This window comes from Chelonoidis abingdonii, chromosome 2 (assembly GCF_003597395.2).
Source record: "Chelonoidis abingdonii isolate Lonesome George chromosome 2, CheloAbing_2.0, whole genome shotgun sequence".
Taxonomy (NCBI): Eukaryota; Metazoa; Chordata; order Testudines; family Testudinidae; genus Chelonoidis; species Chelonoidis abingdonii.
This window is the reverse complement of record NC_133770.1, coordinates 27,655,438-27,671,913: the sequence shown is the minus strand read 5'-3', so window position 1 is coordinate 27,671,913 and position 16,476 is coordinate 27,655,438.

The window sequence follows — 16,476 nt, the reverse complement described above, 5'->3', positions numbered from 1 at the left end:
TCCCTATTTTATGCCCTTGGCCCATGTGCATGGCAGACACTAGCCCAGACATGTCCTGGTGGGCTTTGCTGAGTCACAGTGAACAAGCAGCTCTCAAGTCACAGTGATTGAGCAGTTCCCTTGTGTGGTGCCTGCATAGTTGAGTCACACAGCTGATTAATGGGTGGTCAACAGCCACCTGGGCAAGGATCCTTTGCATGCCACTAGCAAACTTACAGCATATTTCAGTGACAACCAATCAGCACAATCTCATAACTTCATACACACTAATGATATGCATATTTGAACAGAACAACAGGTTTCAGCAGATCATGACCTTTCATATGATAGCTCACATGGCATGCTTTGCATGAAATATCACAACCATATGTGAATGATGACTATGGGTGTTATAGGGATATCATTCTGAGGTACAGTGTGTCACACTGAGCACCTCACAACCTATAGCATATTCAGTCTTACAACACTCCTTTGAGGTAAAGAAGTGTCATTATTAAAGTTAAGATTTTGTCATGGTTATTTTTAGTAAAAGTCACGGACAGGTCATGCACAATAAACAAAAATTCACAGAAGCCATGATCTGTCTGTGACTTTTACTGCTCTGGGAGCTGCAGGGCTCTCAATCCCCCACCCACCCACTCACCCACCCACACCCCTGCAAGACTGCCCCCAGTTGCTTGAACCCTGAGGAGTTTGTCCCCTGTCTCATAGACATTAAGGTCAGACGGGACCATTATGATCATCTAGTCTGACCTCCTGCACAATGCAGGCCACAGAATCTCACCCACCACCCCTAACCTATGTCTGAGTTATTGAAGTCCTCAAATTGTGGTCACTGGAACCCTGCAGGGAGACCCGGAGGAGGCTGTGACCTCTTGCTGGAAACCTTCAGGGGCTCCACTGACTGCCAGCTCCAGTCCCGCAGACCCAAGGGCTGAAGCAGAAAGTGTCATGGAGGTCTCTGGAAGTCGCAGCTTCCATGACATAAATGTAGCCTTAGTCATTATCTCCATTTTACCTACAGGGAACAGGAGGCCAAGTGACTTGTCCAAGGTAATACAGGAATTCTGTGATAGATCAGGGATTTGAACCTGTGTTTTTCAAGTGAGTTGCCTAACTATAGAACCATCCTCCTGTCTCCATCAAATTGCACAGTTAAAATAAATTTCTAGTCACTTATATACTGACACTTCCTCTCAACCTAAGATAGTTCCTGTCTGTTGCTATAACAATTTTGTACCTTGGGGCTCTAGCCCTGTGTATCTAGAAGATGGATGTGATTTTGGAAAAGCTACTGCAAAAAAAAAAAAAAAAGGTCTTACATGTAGTCCTGAAGGCAGAGAGCTTTATGCTGGTTCTAATAGTTTGAGCAGTTCTGTAGAAGAGATGTGAATAATGTTGCTAATGTAAGCAAATATTTGATGTTTGTATATTGTAATAATATTTAGCGCTTACCATTTAAACCTCATTTAAATACAATTAGATATATGTTTTGCCATTGTATTTAGTGCACAGAAAAATCAATACTGTATTTAGTGCCTACTTCTTTATTGCCGTCTCAGCTGGCTGAGTAGTTCAAATGCTTTTGTTTATTGTATTTATATTATCTGCATGTCCCTGTTCTCCCGACTTAACAGCAACTTGTGTTTCAGAGTATGACCATTTAATCATGCTGTGCCTTGAGGCAAAGTTTCTGTCTCAGTATGTGTTTCATGCCCCAGTTCTGAGCTGTGGCTGAGCTCAGTGTTATGCAGCTTAGAGGGATGGGGATGGGCAGGTTGGTTTATATCACCTTTTCAGCCCCTCAGATTTTGAAGTTGAGCAGAGACTGGTCCAGTTCCCATTGTAAGTAACTGCTCTAATTTAAGGCTGCTGGCTAGGGCTCCCTACACACCATTGCAACAGCCCAGGCTAGCTGGAGCACAGCATGCTCTGACCACACACTCTCCCTTCGGGTGTGCTCCTACCCTGGGGTTGGGTGGTGGGGCAGTGTAGGGCCATTCAGCCACCTAGGGAAGCTCTCTCTGTTAGGGGAGATGCCCAGGTGGATATTTCCGGAGAGTAGATGATACCTATATGAGGGGGCGAGGGGCAGGTTTAAATGCCACCCAAGCAATTAGTCCATTGGGTCAGTGATGGGGGGTCCGTGCATCTACCCCCGTTGTGCCCTCCCAGTAGACATTCCATGGGGGGTGCCCACCGGTGGCAGAGGTGGGATGGGCAGCCCCCCTGCCCCCCATCTTTTATATTATAGTGTATTTCGCAGTGGCCCCCCGTGCCCCCCCCCCGTAGCCCCACCCGTGCTCATCTGTCTGTTTGCGGATTTTCAACAATTAAAGACATTTTTGAAGTAAAAAAACAAACAAACACACAAAAAACTAGCATCATCTAACCCAAAATCAGGTGCTTTGAAAGTTGTTTTGCTTGCTGTTGTTTAATAACAGAGAAATACTTAAATTCTTTCATACTGTCAGAGGGAAAAAAGTAAAAATAAAAATCCCAGCTTACCAAATATGAGCAATGGAAAATATACGTAACTGTTTAACATTTTGGTTTTAGGAGCACAGATATGAAAACAAGAGCTTGCTTTTCATGAAAGCTACACTCTTGCATTTGATAGCCAAACCTATTTATAATGCCCATCTATTTAGGCTACCTCGGTGTAATTGTGACTGTAGATATCTTGCTTCTGCTGTAAATATTTCAAACCAGTTACAAGAAATGTCACTGAGTTGACTCAACAGAGATGTTTTAATAACAAAGAGCTTCTATAATTCCCCCCCCCTCCACAAAAAAGGCAAATGAGGCAATTAGCTCAGCTGGCAAGGTGCCTCAGCTCCCACGATCAGTTATGGCATGATTGGTGTCTCTAAAGCAAAGGGTATGCAGTAGGATTATAAATAATCAAGAAAGCTTTAACAAAAGCCTTCCTTTCTCAGGTTGGCATCAACAGATGTATTCTAACGAGGAACGCACCAATACATTTCTTTCCTTTCCTAGAGCTCATGCTGGCGTTGCGTTTTTTACCCTTTCTTTAAAGAAAAAGGTCTGTAACACACGAAGTGAACAACTTGGCAGGCATGAAATTGATCACACTGATTTGAAAACTTGGCCACACATCTGAGTGATGTCACTTTAGACTGGTGGAAACCGAACAGATTATTTTTTTCATTTTAAACAGTCCACTGTATGGAATGTTTAAACAAGCGTCCGTGAAATGTAGTTGTAATACGGGCATTTTAAAATAGTAGGGCTGGATCCTCAGCTGATGTAAACCGGTGTAGCTTCTCTTATTTGACCCAAAGGGCAGAGCTGATCCCTCATGGTCTGTAGACCCATGAAAGGAAGAACCTTTGTGTAGTGCCACCAGGGGCAACAGCCCCAGACAGGATCTGAGTTGTCAGGTCAGTAGGGCAATAGACTTAAAGGGTTTGATTCTGCTTACATTGGTGTAACTCCATTGATTTCACTAGTGGTTCCCCAGTTTTCCTGGTATAAACAACAGGAGAGTCAGGCCTAGCATCTAGCAGTGCCATTCCCTGGCCAAGCCTGGAGCACTGGCAGTTCCTGTCAAGGTTGGCAGCTGCTGCACTGCTAGAGAAGCTTTGGCTTGGCAGTGAACCAGAAAGAGCTGGAATGTACCAATTATGTAACAATTGTAGACTCCATTTTATTTTAATCCTAATCAGTTTAACCATGTTAAACCATCTTTAACATTTGACTAACTATTGTTCAACAACTTTGCTCCAGTTTGAGCCTTCCCCATTTCATCAACTGTTTTCCCTGTGGTTACACTCCCACACTATGGGGCTTCTTCTAACATGGTCAGTTCTGAAGGGGAACAAGAGATCTTGAGGGCATGATAAAAGGGATTAGAGCCTTTAGGCCAGTTCAATAGAGCTACACCAACTGAGGATCTGGTCCTTTAAAATCCATATCGTTATACATCACTTAAATATTTATTTCCTTGCATTGTTGTCCTACCACTACAGATTCCAGCACTTCTGCTTGATGGGGTGCCCTCATTCTACCACCACTCATCTCCAATGCCTTCAAACGCCTAGTCACTGCAACCTACTCCTGCTCCTTGAAGGATTCTCCCATATCCTCAAACAGCTAGCAGGCTGCTGATGCAATGACATAACCCCACCCTGTTCAGAGGGTTCTGAGCTTTAGTGTGGCTCCAGCTTCCTGATAGACAGGTAAAGCTGGTGGAAATTTCCCAAAATTAGATTTTATGGGGGGAAAAACATCATTTTGAAATTTTGATGAGTTTTAAAAGACATCGGTTTTTTGCCCAATATTTTCATAATTTTTTTTCATATTTTTCAACTTGCTTTAAGGCCTGGGGAAAAATATAACTTGCGTTTCCCTCCCTCTTGGCAATAGTGCATAGTGTGGCTGGGGCAGCAGCCCAGTGACCCTTCTAAAGTTATTTCAACAGGTGAGAGATATAAAAACGGCCACATTAGAGGGGTTAATTATTTATACAGGTGAATTAGGAACTGTTTACAAGACTCTGGGTCCGTCTCTCGGGATTCCTAGAACCACATATGGGGGTTCGGAATTCAAGACAAACAACCAAGTTAGTCTTGTTGTTATTTATGCATTGGAGGGAGTGAAAGAAGGAACACATGGTTAGAACCATCTCAATGTAAAATCCTAGTGGAAACAAGGCATTGTGTGGGTTGTACCTCGATGTAGCTACTCAAGGTCTACCCTATACACCCTATACACCTGGGATTTACCCCAACTAGCTACATTGAGGTAAAAACTACTGTGCCTTCTTTCCACTGGGATTTTACGAGAGCTAATTCAGTGTAAGAATACATCTTTTTTGCAGTGAAGATATCTGGTCTCTGAGTCGCTGCATTCTTGTTTCCTGTTTAGATTAGCGGTTCTCAAACTGTGGGTCATGATCCTAAAGTGGGTCATGACCCCATTTTAATGGGGTCACCAGGCCTGGTATTAGACTTGCTTGGGCCCAAGGGTTTCAGCCCTGCAGGGGGGACTCAGGTGGGCTCAGGCTTCAGTCCCCCCTCTAGGGATGTGTAGTAATTTTTATTCTCAGAAGGGGGTCGCGGTGCAATGAAGTTTGAAAACCCCTGGTTTTGACTATAAACTTTGTGGTGTATGCAAAACTATGTTAAAATTACATGTTGTCACTTCAAGTTTTCAAGGATTTACCTGGGTCCTGGAATCAAATCCGAAAATTCAAAAAAAAAAAAAAAATTCAGCGAATTGAAAAACTTGACAAAATGTTCATTTTGGGTTGAACAAAATGGTTGACCCAACATGAAATATTTTGTTTAATTTCAAGGCAAATGTGTACATGGCTGCACTAGGGCTAGTCACTGCCTAGCTCTTCTTCAGTTTTATTTCTAAAGCAGCTTCCACCTAGAGGTCTCAATCACTAATGAATTCAGTTGCACAATACCTCTGTGATACATAAGTATTATTCCTCTCCATTTTATAGATGGGGAAACTGAGCCATAAAGAGGTTATTATGTCTTGTCCAACCAAGCCAGTTAGCAGCAGAAAAGAGAATAGAAGAAATTTATTGGGAAACAACTTATGCATTATTTAAGTACAGGATGAGGAATCATGAGCTCTCTGTTCTATTTCCTCCTCTGTCACTGACTTGTTTAATGATTCCAATTGAGGGTGAGCCTTTCCCACTCCTTCAGCTTTCAGCTGGTTTCCCTCTTGGTTACATCCCCATATGTCTGCAACATTTTATCACTGGAGCACGTTGAGTATTACCACAATAAATAAATAAATACATAAATCACTTATAGATTTCACACATTTAAAGAAAAAACTCACTTGACTATAACAGCAACCTTCTGAAATTCAACCAGCTGCAGATAATCAGTCTTTGAAACACCTTTTGTAAGACTCATTTCCAGGACTGATTTCTTAGTTTAAATCTGCTTCCTGAAGAAGCGGCTTGATTAAATTATCACATTTCTGATTTCCTAATTCTACAATAGACTTCCGTTGGCCTTTGTGCTGGTCAGGCAAGGTGCTACTTGTCCAAAGAGGGAAGAATGTGGCATGCAAATTACCCAGTACTACAACCAAGGGTGGAGAAAATGTTTGTATGATTCCTTGCATAATCACCACAGAAGGTTCTTGGTATGGTAAAAAATGAATGAAAAACGTACAACTCAGTCAGAGGGGAGACAATGGTGCATCATAGAATCATAGAATCATAGATCATTAGGGTTGGAAGGGACCAGTCATGAAAGAAGTAGTTTTGCCAAGAAGCCCATAGGAGAGAATGTGGGCTTGAAGCACCTGAACTGAAGATCCCATGAGATACTTTGGCACCTTTTGCAGAGACAGTTTGCTGTAATGTGTTAATTTGGGTTAAGCTGACCCAAAGTTTAGTATTATCTTTTGATTTTCCAGATAGAAAATAAAATATTGGCAACATTTTGGGGGAAACTGCAATTTCTGCCAATCATTTACAGGAAAATTCTTGACCAGTGCTAGTGATTTGTTTTTTGGCTTCCTTTCCTCTCTGTGTCTCAGTCTCTTCAGTATATTCCACTTACTTTGCCTTCTTTAGTTTTCATTTCATAGAAATTCATAAGATATAAATTAACATTTTATATTCTATATATAGATTTTTATACTGTGCTAATCACTGTAGTATATGAGCACTTGCCATCAGTGCATTAAGTGACATGACTACACATCTGTTTTCTCATCCTCTCCCCAGAGGGAGAAGCATGTGCAGTGGAGTGTCTTGTTTTGACAGTGTGTCTTTTAAAAATATATATAAATATACTTGTGATGATGTTTTCGTGTTATAGAAGGCAAGGTCAAAGAAATGCGTCTTGCACTTGAAGCAGAAAGTGGTCCTTCATTCCTGGGGAAATTCATTCCACGATCTCAGAGCACCCTTGGAGAAAGTTCTGCCTCTCACACAGATAAGCTTTGTTCTTATTATTGAGAGCTTCATTGTGCCAGAGGAACGGTTATTGACCACGGTCTTTTGTTCCAGAGCTTTAGATGATATTCTAGGTACGCTGGGCCCAGATCATGGAGCACTTTGAAGAATAGGACTGAGACCCAGAACTTGATTTGAAATTCTATGGGAAGTTAATGTAGAGAGTGGAGGGCAGTTTTGATATGTTCACAGTTCCCTGTGTTGCTGAGGAGATGCAGAGAAGTATTCTTATTAATTGGAGTTTCCTAAGCATGGAAGCCTTAATGCATTGCTGTAATCCAGCCAAGAGGGGATGAAATCATGACTAACTGAGGCCATGTCTGTGTCCGCCAGAATGGGATACAGTTTCCTAGCCAAGTGGAAGTGGTAGTAAGCATAACTTGTGGATACTGCAATGTGAGAGCTCAGGACCAGGGAGGAATCCAAGAGTACTCCTAGACTACAGACTGATTAGATCATTTGCAGTTGTGTATTTTCAACCACTAGAAACTGCACTGTAGCTGCAAGCTCTTCAGAATACTTCCCTCTGCTCACCAGTGGCAACTCTGTCATGCTCGGGTTTGGCTTCAGCCTACAATTCTTCATCCAAGAGCTGATCATATCCAAGCACTGGCCCATCTTGGTGGTAATAGTGTGGTCATGTGTGGTGAAGGATAGGTAAAGGGGCATAGCATCTGCATATTGCTGGCACTTTCATCCATGTTGACTGACCAGTTCATCTAGAGGTTGCACATAGAAATTGAAAAAGACTGGAGAGAGAATTGATCCTTGTGGAACTCCACATTAAAACATTAACCTACTTTACAAAGTGGCAACACTCTTAGGCTCTTGATTTTGTTCTTTTTCTCCTTTAAAAATAACCAACATTTTGGACCAAATTGTATCTTTAAATGTTTCCACATAAAGATTTTTCTTTTCATTGTTAAGTATGACATTTAAAGCCTGATCCGGAGCCCTCTGACTTTTCCACTCACTTCAATGGGACAGACTTTGGATCAGAGACACGATATTGTGAAATTTCTCTGGTTATGGAGTTTGTATAGATGTTTGTGGTAGCATTTTTAATAAAATAAAACAGATGACTACTAACTAAATTTCTCACTTTTCATAAATTAGTCATGTGACCGGTTTGTAACAGAATTATTAGTATTTCCATATTAGTACTGCACAGAGTAACATCTCTTTGTAAAGCTTGTCCAGCAAACAGAAATGAAATATGCACTGTTGTGAAATTGTTTTTTAATATATTTACCATGTTTGAGTGAGGTTGCAGAAACAGAGGAAGAAATAATTGAAACATACAGAACAGTTTGTTCCAGATACGTTTCTCTCAACCTTTCATGATTGTGCAAGTAACCACAAAATATTTGCTGCAATTGCTGCTTCTTATGGACAATGTTGTTTTATTCAACTGTCATTTGCTTGCACAGGTCAGATTCAGTAATGCAGTAGCAATGTATTAAAACAGTTATGTCCCCATGCCATAATAAGTGCATACCCCTGTCAGGTGGGATTTTTTAAAAGCACTCAGCATTGGCCTAATTCTGCTGTCATTCATGTCAGTGGGTAAAGCTCCCATTGACTCTGCTCTCATGTTTATAAACACAGGTTAGGACCCTACTGAGTTAAAGATAGTCATATTAAACCTGGGGGAAACCATGATCAGCAAATACATCTGTAAGCAGGACTGTTAGAGCTGATTGAAAAATGCCAATTATTTTTGTGGCAAATTTAGGGGGAAAAAAGGGTGTTTTAATTTCTTAAAGAAATGTTGGTTTTAGGGGAAAAGTGTTTTTCTAACTGATTTTTTATCAAAACTCAAGACATTTTACTAAAAAAAATATGTTGGTTAAAAAGCAAAAATATTTTGCCTAAATAATTTCATCCAGCTCTGAGCTGCTAAATGGTGATTAGAAGCATGCTAATTAAACCAGTTTATAATTGAAGGCAGGGGGCTGGACTTGATGACCTTTCAAGGTCCCTTCCAGCTCTATGAGATAGGTATAGGTATAATATATTTTCAAACATCACTCATTTTCCCAGTGTTGAAAAACCCTATACTTGGTTCCCACATTGCCTGGTTCTCCCCTCACATGGCAATTACTTATAACTTGTTGGGAGGGAATTGGGTCACCAGTACCGCCAATGATACTACTATGGATTTGTCTTGATGCCCCTAGGCTACAACACAGCTTCAAACATGTTAGTTTGCATCTTAAAGAGCATCAAGAGGGCTTTTCTGTCTTGTTATACTAACTTTATTGCGCTAATATGACTGAAACCTTTTGCCCATCCAAACAGAGCTTTAGAGACATCAGAAGGGAGAAGAGTAAAAGGGGACAAAATAAAGACATACAAAACAATGAACCGTCTACAGTAGATCAGGAACTTCTGCTCACCGTTTTTTCAGACTTCAGGAAGGAGACTTTCAATGACATTGAAAGATGGCAAATTTAAAACAGGTTAAAGGGAATGCTTTTTCATGCAACTCACAACTTGCCTGTGGAACTCATTGCCACAAGTTATCATAGCTACCAAGAAATTAGCAGATTCTTAAAAGGACTGGACACTTCTGAGGATAACAAAAATATCCAAACTCATACTAAGAATGATTTTGAAAGGTCCAAATTTTGGAAAGGAGATAAATCCTTATAATTCAAGCAATAAACCAACCTTCAGCTAATGAGGGTTAGGATGAAACTTGCCTGTGGACAGTTTATTCCGTACCTGCATCTTGCAGGATTTCTTGTACCATCTTCTTGAACATCTTCTACTGGCCATTGTCAGATAAACTTTATTGGACTGGATAGAAAACTGGTTAGATCCAGTATGGAGTTTCCTGTGTTCCTTCCTTTTCTCAGGAAGATGGCTGCTAAACGTAGTCTAGAAATACCAAGTGGACTAGAAATGCCAAGTGTCATTAAAGACTAAAGTTTTATTTTGAGATACATCATAAAATGGATTCATAGGAAGTTGCTACTTTTGTGATTCTGGCCTGTCTTGCTGACATCGGGAGAGGTTTTTTACTAAATAACTTTGTCATGAACATCACTCAATTAAATGTTAGCTGGCTACCATTTTGGGTAAGATGCCAAGTGTATCCCAGCTAGAGTACTTATAAGATCCAATACCATTATGTTCTCTTTGCTTTTCAACAGGTATGTTAAGTTATATATGATGTCTCACACACACTGAATACCAAACCGGCACTAGTGCGTGAAACTACATGTGAAAAGGAATACATTTTTATAACCTCATAAAACCCTGGGGAATATGTCAAGCATTAAGTTGATGCTGCTCTGCTGAACAAGGTGACCAACTGCAAAGAAGCTCCACTAAAAACAAAAAAATGACAACTCATACCATATAGGATTTCTTGACAAAAAAATTCAGTTTATTTTATTTAGTTTTCATCAATGTGTGTCAGTCAGTTAAGATTATCCCAGCTGGCTCCCAGCTCTTGGAAGACTTTCAAGTGCATCTGAACATAGGGCTTGCTGGTGGAAGCTGGCATTATTCAAAGCACAGGGAAAACCCACCACAGGTTTTAGGGAAACAATGGTTCCATATTTAGGATGTTACCCTGGGACTCAAGAGATGTGGTTTCAATTCCCTGCTCTGCTGCAGGTTTCCTGTGTGACCTTGGGCAAGTTACCTAATCTTTCTGTGCCTCCATTTCCCATCTGTAAAGCTGGGGTAATAGTACTTCCCTACTTCGTAGAAGTCTTACGATAAATACAATAGATTATATGGTGCTCAGATGCTATGGTAACAGGGACCATCTGAGTACCTAAGATAGATAGGGGTAGTTTAACAGAGGGAAGAAGGCACAGGCAACCCTTGTTTAGTTGGAGGCCTGCAGCCAGGGCAGCCCCAGATGTGCATGGAACCAGTCTATCAGGTTGTATAGCCAGAGTGATTCAGCAAATCCCCCAAGGCAGCTGCCACTGACCAGGCTCCTATGACACGCCTGCCACAATTTAAAATGACTCCTCTTTCCATAGAGCCCAAGAGAGAGTCAGAGTTGAAACACACATCCAGGGCTGCCCAGAGGGGGGGTGCAAGTGGAGCAATTGCCCCAGGCCCTGGGCCTCACAAGGGCCCTCACAAGAGTTTTTCAGGGGCCCTGGAATAGGGTCCTTCACTCACTACGGGGGCCCTGGAAAACTCTTGCGGGGCCCAGGTCCCCGGAGCTTCTTCTGCTCCGGGTCTTCGGCGGCAATTCGGCAGTGGAAGACCCCAGGCCTTCTGAATCCTCTGGGCGACCCTGCACATATCACCTACCTTCCCCAAGGAGTGACTTCTCTTCAACTGGAGTACATTGCCTCCGGAGGGTCAAGGTGATGTGAACTGACGCAGCTGAGGCAAGGTGAGCAAATAGTGTGTTTTGTTGAGCTTTTGGTCAAAGAGGTTATGAACACTTGGAAATACAAAAAACTAAAAAAATACAGGGCTAGCTCTAAACTGGCCTCATTTAAAATCTATGGAGGGTGTAAATTGGCCTCCTCTGAAATCTATGGAATTACGCTGAGTTCATCCAGATGAGATTCTAGCCCAGAAGCTTGATTCAAAATCTGAAAAACTTGGCTTCAAAGAGAATATGAAACATGGATGTAGGCTAATATTAGACAATAGTGGCTCTTGTGAACGAAGAAAGAACTCTGAGGTGACAGTATTTTCTAGTGGGATCAGATGAGCAACCAGCCAATCCATCATTACAGAATTTCTAAACCTTTCTTTATATTTTACCTGAATTCTCTACCTCTACAGTACAATTCTAATGCAATTCCTCTAATTCTCTTACTGAGTTACCCACCTTCTGTGACCAGCAAAGCTTTTCACTTAATCAGATAATGACAGAAGATAGTCTTCAAGCTGACATTTGAAGCCAAGTTTTAATAAACAGTAAACCAATAATGCTTAATTGGCCAATGAAGTAATCAGAAGAAAATGTTCAAGTTACTGGCTAATCCAAGGTGAATATATTGTGTAACTGTAATGACTGGGTTGTTGATGGACAGCTGTATCCTCCAGTTACAGTCGATCCAAACTCTTTCTTTCAGATCAAATTCAAATAAATCATCTTTCATCAAGGCTGTATACAACCCCCTCTCTGCGTTCATTTAGTTTCGTTTCCCACCTATTTCCCACTTGGGCTCTGTGCCCCACCAATGACATTTTCCTTAATTCTGTCTCCTGCAAACACCTCCAAGCCTTTGCTGATGCTGCTCTCATCACATGGAGTATCTCCCTTCATTTCAGTTGCCACACAATTGTCCTTCCTTCTCTTCCATCAAATCCATGTTGAAAACCCAGCTTTTTATACAATTTCTCTAACATACCAACTCAGTCTCAAAACTAGCCACCTTCAAGAGGCCAAAGGTGTGGTTAAAGGAGTAAATGTTGCATGGGAGATTTGGGGACAGCAGACTATTTCCTTTTGTCCTGTTTTACATGGATGGTACCTCACAGAACTGTCCAAGCTTCCCAGAACCCAGCAGAGCCCACAATAACATTGGCAGGAAGGATGGCACTAAGATACCCTACTTGCTTATCAGGCCAAACTTTGCCTCCTTTTATTCATTTTGAGTAGTACTTAATTTCTTGACTAGGGCTATTGAAGTCAGGTGAGTAAGGGCAAGTCTACACTACTGAGCTAAGTTAGGTAGACATACAGCCTACAGTGGTTCAAGGTCACACTATTCCCCCTCTGTCAGTGGTGTGTGTCCTCACCAGGAGTGCTTCCATCCATTTAACTGTGTGGGGAATTGTGGAGAACTGACAGCTGAAATCTTTGTAACAGGAAAGATACAACTCCAGCCCAGCAAAATACACACAGTACCCCCAGAGCTGATTGATTTCACACCTAGACTGGATTCCTTTTTCCAGGTCTGAATTATGTGTCATGATTTAGCCACAATATCATCTCATACTGTGGCTTGTGAGCACTTGCACAAGTGGTATTTTCTTCTCAAAAGCTGGACAGTAATCTTCTTTTAATGTAGCATAAAGTGTTCCATGATCCTCTTATGCTGGCTGATATTCATCCATTCCCCCATGGTGTTAAGTTTTTTCTCAGTTCCTACACAGAAGTATTTCACTAGCTTATCTCTTTTCATTACCATTTCAAGGAAGAAAGTGTTCCACTGCCAGTTGATTAAAAAAAAAGCTGAATAACAGTAACTATTTTATTAAACAATCTGGCTTTAAAAATATGGATGTAGCTGGGGTCATTCATCTTCCTATAGCTTCTGCTTACGTGAAAAAAAAAACCCCTCTCTTTTTATAACTGCTTGTCAGCTGAATAATAGAATGGGGGGAGCCAACTTGAAAGACATGGGTGATTGGTGCGATTGAAAAGAGCTTTACAATCAGAATTCTGGCAGAGCACAAAAAAGAAATTGTTTGGCCATGAAGAACAGAGCCTGCTTTAGAATTCCCTTTTCTCAGCCAGATAGCATGCATCACTGTTCATGCATTCTCTTGACATTGAATAGAGGACTTTGAAACTACCACCCAAAATTATCCTGTACTGTTTAGCTCTATTTATGATATTTGTTTGGGGAGGGGGGGGGGGGGGGGGGGATGAGGGAAGAGTAAAAACTCTAATACTACTGACTATAATGGCATGTGGTTAAATCCCAGTCCATTTATACACTGAATCTGTTACTCTTTTCTTTTCTTCAACCTTACAGCATCCCTTTTACTTAATTAGTTCTTTTTATATATATATATATTTAGTAAAAAAGGCAGTTTTCCTATTCTGTCCCCTCCTACACTGTATTGCTTCACTTTTATTTATTTATTTATTTAGTTAGTTAGTTAGACTGCAAAGGAAAGTGTGAGTGTGAGTGAGGGGGGAAAAAAAGAGCCTTTTGCAGGTGTGTTTTGGATTACAATGATAGAACAATAGGGAAGCCTTCAATTAACTGCATACCCATTCATGGACACTGTTTGTTCCCTGGTCTCCAACGTTATTTAGTATTAGAAAACCTTGCCTATTACACAATGTACTCGGTAATGAGAATAGGCTTTCAATTCCAACTGAACTCCTCTGTACTCACAACTGACAACCCAATTTTTAATTCTTTTTTTAATAGTGAGCTTTACCACCATCTCCTAGCACAAAGAAATCACAAAATGCATATTGTTAACTATTTCACAGCCATGAGATGAGTTTCGCTGCATGGGGGATCTTGTTAATGGCATGTGCTCAATTTCTTCTAGCATATAAATCTGAAATGCTAAATACTTATATTTCCATAAATCTTGCAGCTTTAAAAGGACCCCTGTCAAAGTAGCTTTCATCATTTTAAAAAACTACCATATATGTAACCCTTCTGCCAGGTAGCCTTGGCAGAAAGAAGGGCCAGGTTCAATATCTAGAGAGTTCCTCTTAACAATACAACACAGAACCAGCTCAAGCCCCTACCTAGTAATCTGGGAAAATTAAACATCATCCCTGGGAACCTCGAAGAAGCAATACATTCCCTCTTGCAGGCACTGAGAGTGTGTATAGCAAAGAAAACTTTTAATAAAAAAAGGGAAAGGAACCCGGCATTAATTTGGGAAGAAACCACAACCATGATTCAAAAGCATGTGACCACAAGCAAAACACCCACCACAGAGTACGTCGGGCAGTTTTCTTTGCCTCAGATTCTCATCTCCTGATGTGAAAATCTGACAAAGAAATGTTCATTTAACACCCCACTCCCTCTCCCTCCACCACACCCCACTCACAGTTGCTGTCCTGGGTCAGCAAAGACACAGAGTTCAGAGGTGAGTTCACCGCCCATCCTGGGGTTGGGGGAAAGGCATCAAGCAATGCCTCAGTCACTGCTGCCTCCCTGTTGACTCTGCGTCGCTGCCTACTGCCACCGTGGTGCTGGCAGAGCCAGCCTTAGGGGTAGGCCACCTGAGCTACTGCCCAGGGCACTGTTGTCAGGGGAGCACCATGTGGCAGTGCAGAGGTGCACGCAGCCAGTGTAGTGTCAGAAACGGCTCTTGGCTGGCAGGGCAGTATTGAGTGAGGGGATGCCCAGATTTCTTCCTACTTCCTCCCAGTGGAGGATAATGGGGGGTAAGCAGTGATACACAGATACTGCTCCCCTCACAATGTTTCTCCACACCCCGATCAAGGCTATGAGGGGGGAGAGAGGAGCAATGCCAGGGCTCCTGCATTCCAGGTCACTTTCCCCACCTGGACTATGCTGTGAGGTGAGCATCAGGAGCTGCTGCTCTCCTGCCCTCCCCTTACAAAGCCCAGGTGGGGAAAGTGACCTGGATGCAGGGACCCCGGATGTTGCTCCCTGCTCCCTCCCTCAGAGTCCCTGAGGAGCGTGCGGAGGAGCAGTGTTCCAGGGACGGGGGGAAGCGAGATGCTCCATGCATCAAGGTCAGTTTCCCCATGTGGGTGCAGGAGGGGGTGCAGGGGGTTGGGGTGAAGGAGGGAATGCAGGGATTAGGGGTTGTAGGGATTAGGGGGTGCAGGAAGGGTAATAGGGCAGGTATTAGGGGGCAAAAGGGACGCAGGACAGTTGTTAGGGGGTCAGGAGGAGAAAGCAGTGTTTAGGGGGAAAAAGGGGCACAGTGCAGGGGTTAAGGGTGAAGAGGGGTGGGGAACCTGGGAAGCCCACAGGGCAATGGAGTGACACCCACAGGGGCCAGGGGCAATGGACTGGGGCACTGTGCCCATTGGGGACAGCGGCACCAAAATACAAAATTGCCCAGGAAACCATTTTCCCTAAGGTGGCCCCTGGGTGCTGTCATTCACTCCATCATTGTGCCATTGGCTGCTGCGTTATCGTTCACTCACTGATGCATCACTGGCTGCTGCATCATCGTTCATTCCATCGTTACCTTATTGTTCACTCCGTCATCATTCACTCTGCTGCCGTTGACTGGGACGCGCTGTGACTGTCTCTGCTTCCACCAACCTCTCAACTGCCACATCTTGAGGTCCCACCACTTCCCACTGCTCTCAGGGGTGTCAGCAGCTAGTGGGGAAACCTCACTGCTAATGCAGGCAAGTCAGTCTCTTTCACTGAAAGCGCTATTCCACCACAAGTCCAAGGCTTAGCACTCTGCCCTGGTTTTCGGTGACTTCAGCTCTAGTGAAAGACTCAACTGAGTCTAATAGGCTCTGTCTTTAAACGGTGGAGAGGGGAAGAGTTAAATGGCACCTAGGACTTTTAGGCAGCGCCCGCACCACCAGGTAGGAAACCCACCCTCACTCTCTCTCCCCTTTCACTGGGATTTGGCATCCCTACCCCCTGCTTAGCAAGAGCAGTTCAGCTGAGGGTGATCCCCTCAATCAGGGCATGCTAAACACAGTTCTGCTGCCCAATACTCATACTAAAAGGATAACAACATCAATACTTTAGCATTCAATACTAAAGTGATTTGTAACCCAACACCAGCCAAAAATGATCACTTTGGCAATATAGCTTTGTCTGCTGAATATCTAGGCAGAGTAGGTGTGTTCATATAAATACAATCTGGTCCTGAAGTCCTCCTCT